This window comes from Danio rerio, chromosome 12 (assembly GCF_052040795.2).
Source record: "Danio rerio strain M-AB ecotype USA chromosome 12, GRCz13ab, whole genome shotgun sequence".
Taxonomy (NCBI): Eukaryota; Metazoa; Chordata; class Actinopteri; order Cypriniformes; family Danionidae; genus Danio; species Danio rerio.
Genome location: NC_141032.1, coordinates 13,971,356 through 13,987,936, shown reverse-complemented (window position 1 = coordinate 13,987,936; position 16,581 = coordinate 13,971,356). Strand labels below are relative to the sequence as shown.

The following is a 16,581-nucleotide window of genomic DNA, read 5'->3' as shown; positions in this document are numbered from 1 at the left end:
GGGCTTGAGAACAATCTGTCCTGGAGAAGGTACAGGGCCAAGTAGGTCACCGAGTGGGTGTTCAGACGAGCCAACGGGATCAATGCAGAGATCTGTCACTGGGGTCTATGCAGGAATCACTCTTGTGCTCTTGACTCATGATGACCACAACAACCAACTTCTCTGAATACAGGTCAGATCCACTATTATGCGATCCTCCTGACAATGAAAAATAGACAGACTCTGCATGGATGTCTTTCAAATTACAGTGTCTTTTTGGTGTTTCCAGTTCTGGTTGCCCTTATTAATGATGCCAAATTATCCTTCAGATCACTGGTCTCAAACTCAATTCCTGGAGGGCCGCAGCTCTGCACAGTTTTGCTCCAACCCTAATCAAACGCAGCTGATCCAACTAATCAAGGTGTCGAAGATTACTAGACTATTATACTGGTGTGAGTTGGAGCTGGTAGGAGCTAAACCAACCCGGGCTCATTGTGGAAACGTAGCCAGACAGACGTTTCTGCGGACAGCGAGATACGTCCCGGGAGGTATGTATTCGAGCGGTTTTTGTTTTTGCGGATCCGCGAGAGGCCGCTGTGCACGCTTTTTTGTGTCTCAGGCACCTCTCGGGAGCGCGCGCCGTTCGTGTCCGCGCCATTCTCGAGCGAAAAGCTGCCGGATCGGCCGACTCGGCCGCCCTCCTCTTCCTCCTCCTCCTTCCCTAAACCCGAGAAAAAAAAAAAAAGCAAAAGCCCTTGTCTCCGATTTCGACCGCGTTTTCGGATCCCGCCGCGTTCTCGCCCTCATTTTTTGGATTCCGTTTTTCGCCTTACCTGATTTCCGGAAACGCTGTTCCCCGGACTCAATCCCGGTCGTCGTCCACCACGGCCGGCTCCTCCTCTTCCTCTGGGGCCTCCGCTCTGCCGACGCAACGCTGTGAGCTAAGCGGACAAACTGGTTACATCGGGAAAGTCCTCCACTCGGAGGCGAGCCGTCGGCCGGCGAGCGCGAAGAGGAGGGGCGGAGTGGTGCCACACCGCCCTGCAGCGTTCGCTCGAAAAAAACAAAACGCGTCCATACGTACCTCCGGCCACGTAAATCGCGGTCTCCAGAAACGTCCGCGGGGCTACGTTTCCAGAATGAGCTTGGGTTGAGCTAAACTATGCAGAGCTGCGACCCTTCAGGTATTGAGTTTGCAACCATTGCTTTAGAGGATTTGGATTTTAAATTTGTGTTTGTGTTTAATATGAATGCTTGTGGAAAGAGATGTGTCTAAATTTAAACTGGCAGAGTGTGTCTGTCTCTGAACTTTTCTAGGAAGACTGTTCCATAGTTTAGGCACCAGATATGAGAAGTATCTACCACCTACAGTTTATTTTGATATTCTAGGAATAACCAATTTTCCAGAATGAACTGAATGTAGTGGATGTGAGAGGCTGTAATATACCAGTGGCTCACTCAAGGTAAAACAATGCACTGCCAAGTCTGGAGACTATCAAGACCAAGACATTGCAGAGACCAGAATGTATCAAGACCAAAACCATGACTAGTTGAGACCATGACCAACACCATCAACAAGACCAAAAACAGACTAGAGTTAAAATATATAGAATGGACAGATGCCTTGGTAACCTTTTATTTATTCATTGTACTTCTTGTAAATCCCTTATCAGGGGTCGTCACAGTGGAATTAACTGCCAACTATTCTAGCTTATGTTTTATGCAGTGGATGCCCTTCCAGCTGCAACCCATACATACTCATTCACACACACATACTACGGCTAATTTAGTTTATTTAATTCACCTATAGCACATGTCTTTGGACTGTGGGGGAAACTGGAGCACCTGGAGGAAACCCACTTGAACACAAAAATAACATTCAAACTCCACACAGAAATGCCAAGATAAGGTAAGTACTAGTGACCTACTTGCTGTGAGGCGAAGCTGAAAATGATATGTCTAACTGTGGAGTTTACTTGCCATTATCAATTCTCTACGATGACTTTAACACTTTGATGCACAAGCTATAAAATAGATATAGAAAAAAAATAAGCTTAGACAGGTCAAAAGCAGCTTATTTGTTTTTTGCATAAATTCTATCAAGACCACAATGTCTGAGAGAAGACCCATTAGTTTGAACACTGCATTCTAGTCCATATTGGGTTACCTAAAGTATTCCACAGAGAACTTATGCTAATGAAGCTAATATTGCAAACTTCCTGCAGCAAGCAAGTAAAGAAGCCTATGCTGTATTTGAAATCACCCCTACAAAGTCCACTAATATAGTCCACTTGAAGGAGTGAATGAAAATGAATCACTCAGTGAACCGATAGGGATGCTGTTTTGTTTGTGTTTTGGTTTTTAATAAATCTTTGAGACAGATTAAATCATCAACTTCTTGATCAGACCCTGTGATAAAACTTAGCGAGCTGTCTATTGGTAATGAAACATTGTTTTTTTAAATTCATATAATTTATACAAAGGTTACTTTGATTAAATAATACTTATTTTTAACTACACACTGATAGGATTGTGCTTTAGATGTCATCTTTTGGTCAGATGTGGAAACTTCTTCGGTGCACAAAGTTCAAAAGTATTTGGATGCAGACTTGCATATGCAAGCAGAATTGTATGTCTCAAAGATGCAATGTCAGACACAATGCACTCAATGGAGCTAGTGACGTCACTGTGTGGTGTAGGGTTTGGGGTACACTTAAAAAAACATTGCATGCAGCTCATCTCACAAACTCTGACATTGCATGTTTAGCTTTTGAGTGTACATGGGTTGCAGACTCACTATTGCTTTGCATTGTGGGATTGATTGAGAGCACTTCATAACGTCCTATAGATATATACACTAGTTATCGCATATGGGCCCTGAACATGCATCAACACCACCGCCACATTTGTACAGTGCCCCCAGGACAAATGTCACTAATCAAAACTAAAGGCAATCTGAAGATGATAGACTTTTGCACTGTGTACAGGTGTAGTAATGAGCAAACAAGAAAAATAAAGCATAAAGGCAAAACATTTTATAGGTAACATTTCATTTTTTACGATTTTGTATGTTACAAACTTGGCCAGTCCTCCACTACACCTTGATCACAAAGGAGCCTTCAAAAGACGCTACCCTGTACTAAAACAGCTTTATTGACGCATTCCTTCCAACAGACAACAATACCATAGGTGACATCTAATGTAAATATCTATGATAAAGCCAGTGTTAACAAAAATGTTTCATTTTCATATTCATAGTTTAAGGTATACAACAAACTACCTGCAAGATGTGTTGAAGCATGCCAGATGTAAATTCTGCAAGACACCGGCCCACCAGGACTAATTAAGGGCATCCCTGATTTAATAGAATCCAATGGAAACAAAGTTTAAAAAGACCAGACAGTGCGTCTGCAAACATGGCAATCCAATAGTATCTAACTGCAGAATTGCAAGCTGAGACACAATCTCAGACACAATGCACTCCAGTCACTCCAGAGAACACATCTTTAGATTGTAGTGGCAGCCTGCTTTACACCACTGCCTCTAATGCTTTGCATTGAACTCAGTGATGGAAACCCTATTCCATGAAGCTCACTATGCATGAATTTTGAGCTAATCTGAAGGCCACACAAAGTTTATAGGTCTGATTATGCAGATATCACTAATAGAAAGTAATAGAATTCAGCAATATTTAGTGATAAGGAAAGTTAATGAAGGGACTTACTGCACAGATGCCAGACTATCTAAAATGGAATTCACTGAGCTTCTTAGACAGCTAACCCTTTCTTTTACAAAAGCTTGTAGAAGCAGTCTGCATGCCTATAGGTGCTTAAATGTACACACCTGTGGCCATGGAAGTGATTAGAATTCAATGATTTGGAGAGTTGCCCCAAAACGTTTGATAATATAGTGTACTTTTATCAATTCTATATCAGTACATATCAATAGTAAAATACATCAAGTCACCTTTATCACCCTGTAGACCTTTATGCAACGCAACTTGTTTCAATGCAGCTTTACAGAGTCAAAATTCTCAACATCCTTAGCTGGGTAAACTGCAGAGAGTATGAACCTGACTAAAGAGAGTTAAAAATTAGCTTAGCAGGTGCTCAGTGACAGCCAGACTGTGGCTCATGGCTAATTTTCAGCTTGTGTTTGTTGTCTGGACATGTGGTCTCCAGTTTGCTTTGAAAGTTCAGTTGTTTTTTTTTTCATGTGTAGTATGTTTTTGTGTAAAAAAACACATAAAGTACTTAGATGACCTACATTTTGAAGTGCATATACTGTATGATGAAACATTCTTAAGTGCACATATAATACACCTATAACTATCCCTTTTAGGCCACTTGACAGAATATGTGAATGCTAGTGAAGCAACTTAACACTAATCCTAACACCATAGAAGTCAGTGCTGATAACAAGATTATTGTAGTAGGCTGATAGAAGAGATTGATGCGATAAGATCCAGTCGAAGTCTTTTTTGAATCAATTCAAAAATTTTAATTAATTTAAAAAGCAATCTAAAAATCAATAACTGTACTGTCAAAAACAGATATGCTGCAATGGTTCAAAAGTAGAAATAACAAATCAGTTTAAGAAAGTATTAGTACTATACTCTGAGATCTGAGTTTAATATCCTATTGAAAATAAAAGCCTAGGCCTTCGCAGCATGTGCTGAAAAGTAAGAGAGCAAGAGAGAGGACAGGCAGAATTTCATGAGTTATGTACAGTAGGCAGGAGAACTTATATCTTCCTGTGTCAGCACCAGATGTTTATGCTGATTAGTAAAGGTCAAACAAATGTGTGCACTGGGTTAATAGCCTGCAACTTACAAGATGTTTCCAGCACCTAAGTTAGGTCAGGGTGAAGACTAGGTCATGTCAACTTGACCCGTGAAGCACAACAGGTGAAGTCAGACAAAATAAGACATGAGTTGTGGTTTTGACACCCATCGGGTACTTTAAAAATACAAGCACATATAGCAAAAAACACATCAAATATAAAAGAACATATATTGTAATAAAAATTCAAATACATTTGGTGGTCATGGAGGAGTAGATAACATGCGTCTGATTCCTGTGACACTACAGGGACAGCCAAGTCTTCGCAGACATCGAGTGTTCTCCAGCCTTCGGCGCCTAGACTGCAACTCTGTACAAGGCGTTTGAGCATAGGACAAATGGTTGTGCCCAACTGAGCCTGGTTTCTCTTGAGGTTTTTATCATTCACTTTCGCCAATTGATGTCGCTTGATAATTTCCAAATGTCTAATTCATTTTATTAAACTATTAGAAGTATAGTAGTTAATAGATATATTAAAAACAACAACATGCAAATAAAAAACATCAGCCTTTCTATTTTTTTTGTGACCCCTGGGTTGATTACGTTATATTAACGTTATATATCTGACACCTTTACGGCACTGACGTACATTAAGGGTGCTTTCACACTTGGTTCAATAGCCTGGACCATACCAAGTTCGATTGTTCCCCTTGCCACCTTCTCGGTTGGTTTGGTTGGTCTTTTTTCCTTCTGAACCCCGGTACACTTGCGTAATCGAGTTGCTGTTGTGTGTACTGATGTTGCTAGGTGACGGACACGAAAGCAAAGCGGCAAAATGGAAAGATGTCTGCACATCGTGGTCATTCTGCTTTTACAGAATCTTTTGTTTTTGGAAAAACAGAAAGCGATTCACGTCTATCTGCCGCAAACATATTATAAACAGTCAGAACATAACGCGATGTCTGCAGAAGCTGTTTTTTGGAGGAGACAAGCAGACATTATCACTGTGCTTGCCCTGGCTCAGTCCCGCTTGTCACCAAGGTACAGTGCATGACACACAGACACACACAAATTAACGTTATGTTTTACTTTTGGCAGTTCACTTCTGTTATTTGCTACGATTGCATTCATACCAGAAGTGAACTGTACCAGAGTTTGCTTGAACCGCAACCCAGACCACCTCTTTCAGGTCAACTTGGATACAGTTCTTGGGTGCGCACCCGAGTTCAAAAGACACATTTACACTAGTTAAGCACCCTAAAAATAAATAGGCCACATGTGAACATGGTCTCTGAGTGGCAATCACCAAAATTTAACGATGAATAGACTTGGGCCTATTGGTATGTGCATGCCGTTGTGTGCAAGGTTTATATATTAAAAACCACCTCAGAGGATATTGGAGGTCACAAGTCACTGGCACTGTAATTTTAGGGGTCGTGGCCTGAAGCATTTGGGAACCCCTGCAATAACGCACTACAATTCCCATCATGCCGTTTCACACACACCAGTTGCTGTTCACCACTAATGACTCACACACAGCTGAATCTCGTCAACTCTGATCCCCTGGACTACTTATACTCCACAAAAACACAAAAGTCATGTTTGCAGTCATTATGTGTTAGTTTTGTTTGCTATTTGTTTTTACCTGCCGTGTTCCGCATCTTAAATTTGTTATATTCTGACCGCTGCCTAGTTTTTGACCTTATACCTATTTTTGGCTATACTTTGGATGCACTGTATGTACCTGTTTTTACCTCGTTTTTTACCATTGCCTGCTTACACCAATACTCTTATTAAATTGGACTTGGATCCTCTTGTTGTCAGAGATTCATCTCCGCACGTGATATTTGCTCACATTACCCCCTGATTTTCAAAAGACCTTCGGGATAGTGAGTGAGAAGTGAGAACTTGAAATTGAGGAGGCATTCAGCGATTCAGTAAGAAGAGGCAATACACTCAAGAAGTGCTAATTGTACAAAGGAACTGTTAGTGCTTAGTTATTCACAGTCAGTTTCTGCACAACAAATTACTGTTTCTGTATAATACACTCACCTTGACTTTTGAGTTTAGTTTTTAAAATGAATTCACTTCCTAAACAAAATTAGATTATAATTAAATAATAAACAATTTAACATTTATAGAATAAATGTAGCATACTATTTGAAATGCTTCTTTCCCCCATGTACAGTAGCAAGTCTTAAAGGCATAATTCACCCAAAAATGAAAATTAACTCATTATTTACTCAGCCTTAAGTGGTACCCAACCTTTTTGACTTTCTGTATTATGTTGATCACTAAAGAAGATACAAATCCAAATCAGAAAAGGTTGGGATAGTATGGAAAACTCAAATAAAAAAGAAAGTATTGATTCCCAATTTTACTTTTACAGACTGTTACCAGCAACAAGTTCATGTTCAACAAGTGTCTGTCATTGTATAGGGTTGTGTCAGTGCTCTTGGCAAAGCAAACTTGCACTTCTGTGATGGCACCATTAATGCTGAAAAGTACATAAAGATTTTGGAGCATAATATGCTGCTTTCTTTTCCAGGGAAATAGATGAATAGGGGGTGAGGTGTGTTCAAATAAGTAAAGAGGTGGAGTTGTTGGGCGATCATAGTTGATCATTGGGGGGAGGTCGGGGTGTGATTGGTAAGTGAAAAGGGGGGTGGGTGAGTGATGGGGTTGTGGGGCAGGCCAGATTTACCATTGACCATTATGCCACCGGGAAATGTCTTAGTGCTGCCTATGGCCAGTCCACCCTGGTTCTGTAAACATTCCAAAGTCCTGGCTGTGGAGGAAGAGGATACAGGCCTGCCTGCAGTCCCGACCTGTCTACAATGGAGAACGTGTGGTGAATTTTGAAATGCAAAATGCGACAACAAAGACCCTGTGCTGTTGTGCATCTTAAGACTTGTTTGTAGAGGAATTGGACAAAATTACTCCAGAAACACTTCAACAGAAAAAAGAAGGCCAAACAGGTTTGGAACAGTAGAGAGTGTTTAAATCATGACAGAATTTTCATGATTTACTAGGTGAACCCTTTAAAAGGGTTTTTCTTTCTTTTCCTTCTTTCTTTTTTTCTTTCTTTCTTTCTTTCGTTCTTTCTTTCTTTCTATAAGATTGACAATAAGATATCTGAAAGAATGTTGGGCACTGGTAGCCATTAACATCAACTTTAAACATAATACTACAAAAATCTAGTCTCCAGCATATTTTAAAATATCTTCTTTTGTGTTTATCAGACAACAGAAACTCAATTAGGTTTGGACCATGTGGAGGGGGAGTAAGGATGCCACAATTAACTCTGTTGGATGAACTATCCCTTATATACATATATCATATTCTGCAATAGATAGCCAAAGACGAGTGAGGCTGTAAAGTGAATCTTGGGTTATTTTTAGATAAAGCCCAATGTCACAAATGTGTATATTACCACTATTCCAATTATCCCTGAAGTTTCCCTGATTCAAAGCTTCCATTCATGATAATACTCAAGTGAAGCAGCCAGATACAAGTCACAGCGCTATTTACAAATGTAAATCGATCAGGTTTATAAGAGGTGAGAGTTAAAAATTATCAATGACATATAGCATAGCTCTGTGTTCTGATGGTGGTATGAACTATTACATGTAGCTCAGCTGTTCTAAGTCAGCAGAAACAGGGAACACCGGCTTAAGCAACTCTAAATGTGTCTGCGCCAAGCTGTAGAAGGTGCAAAAGGAAACAAGACCAGTTCATGATGTCCTTACTCGATGTAAAATCGTGTCAGGAACATGTATGACAAGTTTCACTTCCAAACAAACAAATGAGGAATTAAAGAAGAATAAATGATCATTTAAACAAAGCAAAGCCTTCTATACATAATATATGTATATTATATTGTTTTGCATTGTGATATTTAATGTATAAAAATGTTTTGTTTTTATGTATTGTAATAATTTCAAACATTTTGAGTTGAATAAATTGTCAAATTAGCATGTGTTTTAGCTTGTGATAAAAACTTGAAAGAATACGGTGTACCTTTATCATGGGTTGTAAGTGTGAAAGAGTAAACTAAGATTGATGGATTGGTTACAGCTAATCCCCTGTGCTGTGAATGTTGGGCAGGGAAGAGGATAGTCTATCCTGAGACATATTGAGTTAAATGTCACTGGGTTCTCGGAGGAAAATTACATACGGGCCTGCTTATAATCATAGAAAGCATAGACACATATGAAAGACTCCAAATGGTTTTTACACTGTGCTTAACCTTATGCTATGGTGTTTTAAACTGTTTACCCCTTGGTAAGTCAATGTTTCACACTACAGATTTCAAAGGGGCTTAATACTTCTTTTAATCCAGGGTTATGACCCTGCTTTTGTGGATTTAACCCCACATTGCAGTGGCAGATATATATGGGTTGTTGACATGACATTGTAATTTCACTTGTCACACAAGTATAATGTGTAATTACTATTGCCATTAAAAATGCGTTTTAAACCAAATCTCAGAATGTCTCAAGCATATTAAATTAATTAATTATTTTTTCTTTTCAGCTTAGTCCCTTTATTAATCTGGGGTTGCCACAGCGGAATAAACTGCTAATTTATCCAGCATATGTTTTACACAGCCCATCACTTGGAAACATCTATACACACTCCTTCACACACACACTACAGTCAATTTTAGCATACCCAATTGTCTTTGGACTTGTGGTGGAAACCGGAGCACCCAGTGGAAACCCACATGAACACGGGGAGAAGATGCAAACTCCACACAGACATTGCAACTGACCCAGCCAAGGCTCGAACCAGCAACCTGGTTTCTTTAGTGTCGTAGCAGTGTGATATGGCTGATATCTGCACTGGTGGGAGGCATGCCTTATAGTCCCACCAGTGACGATATACAGCCATATCAATATGCTACCAGTGTACGATTTATACAACAGTTTGATGCCATAATAGTGAGTATAAAAAAGAAAATCAAACACAGAGAGTCTAAAAACTTTTGTTTAAGGAACTACTTTTTTCTGCCATTCATTTACATGTACATCTGACATCAGCAGAAACCAATGCTACTTCACCAACATCACTTTAGAGCTGGTAGTATTCTCTATAGCGTAATGTGTAAAGTGATGACAAAGCAGGTGGTTTTGCTTACATTTTAGATTTATAAGTCTGAACAGCATGAAATGCCATCAGTCTACAGAGATTTCCCAGTATTTTTCTGTTGTCTGGATGCAGACCTGGTGCAGATGCAAGCTGAGCCCCATGCAACGGTTTTAATGCGCACCCCTAACCCCACCCTTTACTCTACCCCTCACAGTAATGTCACTTGCTCCATTAAGTGCATTGAGTCTGACATTGCAAGTCTAAGACTGTATCCAGACACTATTGGATCAACCATCAAAACTGTTCGTCCTGAGCAGTGTCAATATACATGGAAGGGCTGTTATGGCCGAAACTTTGCTCACTCATGCCAATGTCAAAAGTCAGTGTTAATGGTGCCGGCAGCAAACATCTTAAGCCCCTTTCACACAGTGATACCGGTAAATATCCGGAAAATTTCCGGAACAACTTTACCAGTATATTCAAAAAAGCGCTGTTCACACAGGCGAGGACGTTACGGAATTTTTCCAGAAAAGAGCATTCACACATCCATCGCAAAATGCCGGTAAATTCTGACATCATTAACCAGAAATGACCTCTAAACGGCTGCACTTGTGTTTGTAAACATTTGACTACATTACAAACTCTTCGGATGGATCAGTATTGAGTACAACTCTAATGAAAACATAAAAAAACACTTTCGCATGTCGAGATGTTCATGATATGTGTGTGTGCTGGCGCTATGGGCGCTCACGGGCACAGGCAAAGCTTGAAGGTAAACAAACAACGGATTATCATAAACACTTTATCGATAATTATTTACACAGTTAGCATTAAGAAGGAACATAGAAACATTATCTGACTAGCATCTAGCAGCTAAAGGTGTCTGGAAAATATTCAAAGGCTTTTATTCTCATAAACCGCGTATCGCGTCTGACTGGCTAAAGCAGGTGTCTCACGTCAGCACGTTCTAGACGTGGACGCGCTCTTTCCAGCAATCTTCCTTCTGCATTCCGGCAAATTACTGGTAATGTTACAACATCTCTTTCCGGAAAATAGCCAGAACGGTAATTTTCCGGAAAGGTCTGTATGTGTGAAAGGGGCTTTAGGCTGTGGACAACGCGAAACATGGATTGTTCTCTAATGAGTCCACCTTTACTGTCTTTTCCCTGATCTGAGAGAGTTATGGTGTGGAGAAACCCCAAAAAAGCCAATAGTACCTGAATACAGCCTTTATGAAATTGTCAGACACAATGCACTCAAAGAAGCTAGTGACGTCACTGTGACGGGTAGGGTTAGAGGTCGGGTTAGGTGAGCCTATTCAAAAGCATTGTATGCAGCTCAGATTGCATCTGCACCGAGTCTGCAGCCAGACCCTCTCAAAAAAGCGTATCACCCAGACTGTTGCATGCCCAGAGGGAAGCATGGGGGTGGATCAGTGATGGTTTAGGCTGCAATATTATGGCATTCCCTCAGGCCTAATACTTGTGAATTATAAACGCAAAACTTCCAAGAATTTCTGAACCATTCTGAAGGACTATGTGCATCCAGTGGTTCAAACATTTTATCCTGAAGGCTGTGCCATGTATCAAGATGATATTACATCAATATACACAGCAAGACTGGTGACAGTGGTTTGATGACAATAAAAGTGAAGTCACAGTCACTTAGGGGTGTTTTGGAGGAGTGAGCCAGGATTTTTTTTCCCTCCACCAGCATCATGTAGTGACCTGGGTACTATTCTGCAAGAAGAATGGCTAAAAATCCCTCTGGCCTCTGAGCAGGGCTTGTATTTGTCATTCCCAAGACAAACTGATGTATTGGCTGCAAACAGGAGTATTGTAGTAGGAGTGTGGAACTATTTAAGCCCAACTGATGCACAAGATATTAATAGAGAAATTAGTTATCTGGTATGAAAAATGCAACATAGACTAATAATAATAATAATAATAATAATAATAATAATAATAATAATACTATAATATAATAATAATAACAATAACAACAACAACAACAACAATAATAATAATAATAATAAGAATAATTATTATTATTATTATTATTATTATTATTATTATTATTATTAGGTTAAAAAAACTTTCCCAACCTACATTTTTTTGTTAAAACTTCTAAGAGATCCATCCTTGAAGTTACCTTATAATAAAAAAGTCAATTTTAAGCATATTTCATGAGTTATTTATATTCTGAAGAGGAGGAAAAACAATGAAATATTTGAAAAAGTTCATTAATTAAGTAGAGAACAGAGTTTCAGATACGTCCTAGACGTTAGTGTTTATCTGGTGGTAATTTTCTTAACTATCTGACAAACCCTATTTAACTCTCAGCATAAACTTTTTAATTATCACTGATTTTGAAAGATAGTAAGCTGTTTTAAAGGAAACTGAAACTGTCATTCCCCAAAAAATCCCCTAGAATTACTGGATGGATGAAGACCGGACAATGCAGAAAATCTGAATAGGCACTGCAGCTGGAATTGCTTTCCACTTGAAAGAATTTGTACTGAAGTGAACAGTTAACAAAGTGGACAAACAAACAAACAGGCTAACCTTTTCTAAGGTGCACGTTGTGTGGAAAGAGAACTAGCACAAAGTTCACTTAGTTCTGGAATATTTATAGTAAGCATAACTTAATAGGTATCAGATGGGGAACATTACACTCATCATCAAACTGGAGAAAGACTAAACCAAAAATATGAAAAGAGGTCTAGAGGTGAAAGTTGTAGGTGAAATGTAATAGTTTGGTGGAAGGTTATGATGGAGGAGCACGTCATATGTTGAACTTAGACAACCTCAGACAGTCTGAATTTGAACAAAGGCACTTTTATTGATTTTTTGGTAGTTTATACTATCTGGGATGTCATGTGAATTATGGAACAAACCCCGGGTAATAAGCTGCCAGTACTACTTCTGTTATTTCAAGGCAATCACATGGGAAAATGTAACCGTTTTATGTATTGTAAAAAGGGGCCAATTCATATTTAAATGTATGAATCTTCTGGGAATAAGGTCATGCAAATCAATTTGAATTAACCACTAAAGCAAAATAATTTTGAAGTGCTGTCAGATTGCATTAGATATTTTAAAGATTTATATTTTAAGTGTTTTATTTAGCAGAAATCTTGCCTTTAGGCATTTCTCCATTGAGCCTGGCTTGGAAAAGATTAGGCTCAAAATCAATTGCCTGGGGCATTTAAATAAAATAAAATCTTGATTATGATTATATTTGTCAACACCAACTGTGAACAGTCACTTTTTGTATGACGATGATTGTTTCTTTTTTGTATTTATGCATAAACACATATAGGTAGCACACAATGGCCAATCAGAATTCTTTCAATTGAGTAAATGAGTAGAGGAAATACACCCAAAGGATTTTATTACTCTGACAAGGTGTGAAAAGAACACAGAACCACACCAGATTGCTTTAATGTGTATCCCAGTTGATAGATTGCATAAAAAATCAGTTTGAGCTCTACATGTAAATGTCTACAAATTCCAATCAACACTAATAAGAGAGATATTGTGCTGAGTAGGCAAATTTATTCATTATAACATGAGCTACAGTAAGAGTTTATCTTCAGCATATAATCAGCCTAGGCTTATTTCAATTACGTACCCCATATACATTTCTGGAGAGTGAAAAATACTTCCCAGGAGCTATGTTTTTGTGCAGCTTTTGTTTTTGCGAATCCACCAGAGGCCGCTGTGTATGCTTTTTCAGATCTCAAATTTCTATCAAAGTACCATTTGCGCCTGCTCTTCTCACATAAATTCCCCAGAAGTCACTGGTGACTAACTCACTGACCAACCGACCAACACTTCCCTAAACCCAACCAATACCATTTTGAAAAGCATTTATTGATCCGCCCACCCTCTTCCAAAAACCCAACTGCAGTGTTTTGAAAAGGAAAGCCACCTTATTTTTTGCCATGTTTTCAGATTTTACCACAGTTTCACCGTGCTATTTAATTGTTTGATTTTTGGCTTCTGTTTTTGTCTTACCTGCTTTCTGCAACCGTTCCTTACCATACTCGAAACCTGTCGTCGTGGTCAACTCCTCTCTGCATCTCAAGTCTGTCAACGTACGTGTCAAACTACCTGACAAACTGGTAACAGTGAGAAAGCCGTCCACAAGTAAGAGGTCAGCTGGTTAGCAAGGAAAGGAACGGGGTCATAACACCCCACAGCATTCGTTTGAAAGAAAAAATGCGACCATTAATACTTTTAGCTACATAATTACATACATACATTCGCAATCTCCAGAAATGTATATTGTGCTACGTTTTCAGAATTAGCCTATGTTGCATATAATCCATTTACAATATGAATAAAAGTTGTTTTCCATTCTGCTAAGAGCTAACAGCCACATGTACTCTAAAATGATTTAGGAGTAACACTTGCTTTGAAATGTGAGACTGAACTTGCTAAATTATAGTTTAAGGAATCACTGTGAAAATTGTGAATATCAAAGCAACATTTGGGGTTTTAATGGTCTATGAAAAAAAACTTGAGCCTCTTGTAAATAATACTAATTGCTTCAGTGGCAAAATTGCTTTTTGATTGTTGAGCAGAGGATTGCATTGAAACTTGTCCCAGTGTGGGCTTGGCAGGCTTGTGTTCCCTTTCCCTTTTAAATTTTTAATTTAAATGTACTTCCACTGATTTTGATAAGTGGTTCCCAAATGACGGTTCCTGTAATGTGCCCATTAGTACTCATTTTGAATCTTTCTCTAGGTTAAAAAGACAATTTTGGATCATTAGGTCCCCTGCTAATGAACTGATGAGTCGAATCAGCCACGTTTTATTAAAGAAACATACAAAATGCGCAGAAAAATATGAGTACTCTAGACCTAGCATTGAAGACCACACCAGTTATAAGACACAGTTGAAACTTCAGACATAGTTGTACATTTTTATAAGGCCCCTTGTGAGTTTCAGCTAATATTTATTAGTAATTAGCAAATTATTACTAATGAATATTATATTACAATGATTTATATTAAATACCAAATAATAATGAATGGAAAATATGTTTTGGTGTGCTAAAGTATTCACTGAGAAAGATCATTCTTCTTCTGAAGACAACATTGGCAATTTAGGAGCAGGGAAAAATGTACTTTCTGGATCCCCAAAGAAAGTATTTTGTGACAAATTAAGCAAAAGAAAAAGATAAAAGAAAACTAAAAGAGTGGTCAGACGCTTAATAGTGGTGACACAGAAGTCATGCAACAGTGGTGCGATTCCAAGTGTGACTCTAAAAAGTAAAGCCAAAACACTTTGATCGCCCCCTGGTCCTTGGATGCAGTACTTCTCATGAAAAGTAAAAAAAAAAATTTTTTGACTTGTATTTCATTGCAGACAATATGAACAAAATATTTTATGTTTTGTCTGGTCAAATTCATTTGAATTATAAATATACATCCTTTCCTGTCATTTAGACCTGCAACACATTCCAAAAAAGGTTGGGACAGGAGCAATTTAGAGCTAGTAATCAGGTAAATTGGTTGAAATAGTAATATGATTAGAAACAGGTGGTGTCAAAGGGTGATTGATTTTATGATTTGCTACAAAAGAAGCATCCAATAAAGGTCTAGTCCCATCGGAGCAAAGATGGGCCGATGATCACTACTTTGTCAACTAATATTTAAAAAAAATATATTGAAATGTTTAAAAACAATGTTCCTTAAAGAAAGACAGGAAGCCATTTGCAAATTTCCCCTTTAGCAGTGCATAATTTAATTAAAAGATTCAGGGAATCTGGAGGAATTTCTGAGTTTAAAGGACAAGGGCGCAAGCCTAAGCTGAACTACCATGATCTTTGATTATTCCAGTCATTCACAAGCCATATCACCACATGGGCTCAGGACTACTTTGGCAAACCTTTGTCAACTACCACAATACATAGTTACATCCATAAATGCCAGTAACAACTCCACTGAGTCCAAGTCCAAAAGGCAGGTTTTGTCATGGTATGGTGTTGTGTCACTGTCCTTGGCAAAAGTAGCTTGCACTTCTGTGATGGCACCACTAATGCTGAAAGGTACATAGATATTTTGCAGCACAATATGCTGCCTTCTTTTCCACCGCCCATGCATATTTCAACAAGACAATGCAAAGCCACATTCTATACACGTTCCAATATCCTGGCTGTGGAGGAAGAGGACACAGGTACTTGACTGGCCTGCCTGCAGTCTCTACCTGTCCCCATAGAAAATGTATGGTGTATTTAAAACATAAAATGTGACAACTATTGCCTACCTTAAAACTTGTTTGCATGAAGAATGGGATAAAATTACACCTGAAACATTTCATCATGTGGTGTATTTAGTCCCTAAAGGTCTTTTAAGAGTTGTGAAAAGGAATGGCTTAAGTTGGTGATTTAAAGGCATAGTTCACACTAAAATGAAAATCTACTCACTATTTACTTTGACTCAAGTGGTTTTATATGGGTTTCCTTCTTTATAAGCCATATGCTCTTCCATAAAGAAAACAAATACCATGTAAGGTAATGGTTACAGGTGTTTGGTTAAAAGAAAAAAAAGGAAACTCACACAGACAGGTTGGGAACATGAGGGGAAAAAAGGCAGATTCTACCACCTTGGTTGGCCTATAATATATCATCATTTCAGCCGTCTCTTCCAGTAAGATTGCATGAAGTAATTTTTGGGCCACTATAATACAACACGAGAGCGCCATCTCCAGGTTAAAGATCC

At 38.7% G+C, this 16,581-nt stretch overlaps 1 protein-coding gene across 1 annotated transcript in view; it reads left to right on the top strand.

The window, feature by feature from the left end:
- The first annotated feature begins 323 nt into the window (after positions 1-323).
- The window catches only part of pelo (pelota mRNA surveillance and ribosome rescue factor), a 56,669-nt gene continuing 40,411 nt past the window's right edge, over positions 324-16,581 (top strand). The window contains exon 1 of the mRNA XM_087274835.1: positions 324-400. The gene's annotated coding sequence lies outside the window, so the exon portion shown is untranslated. The remainder of the gene's footprint in view (positions 401-16,581) is intronic.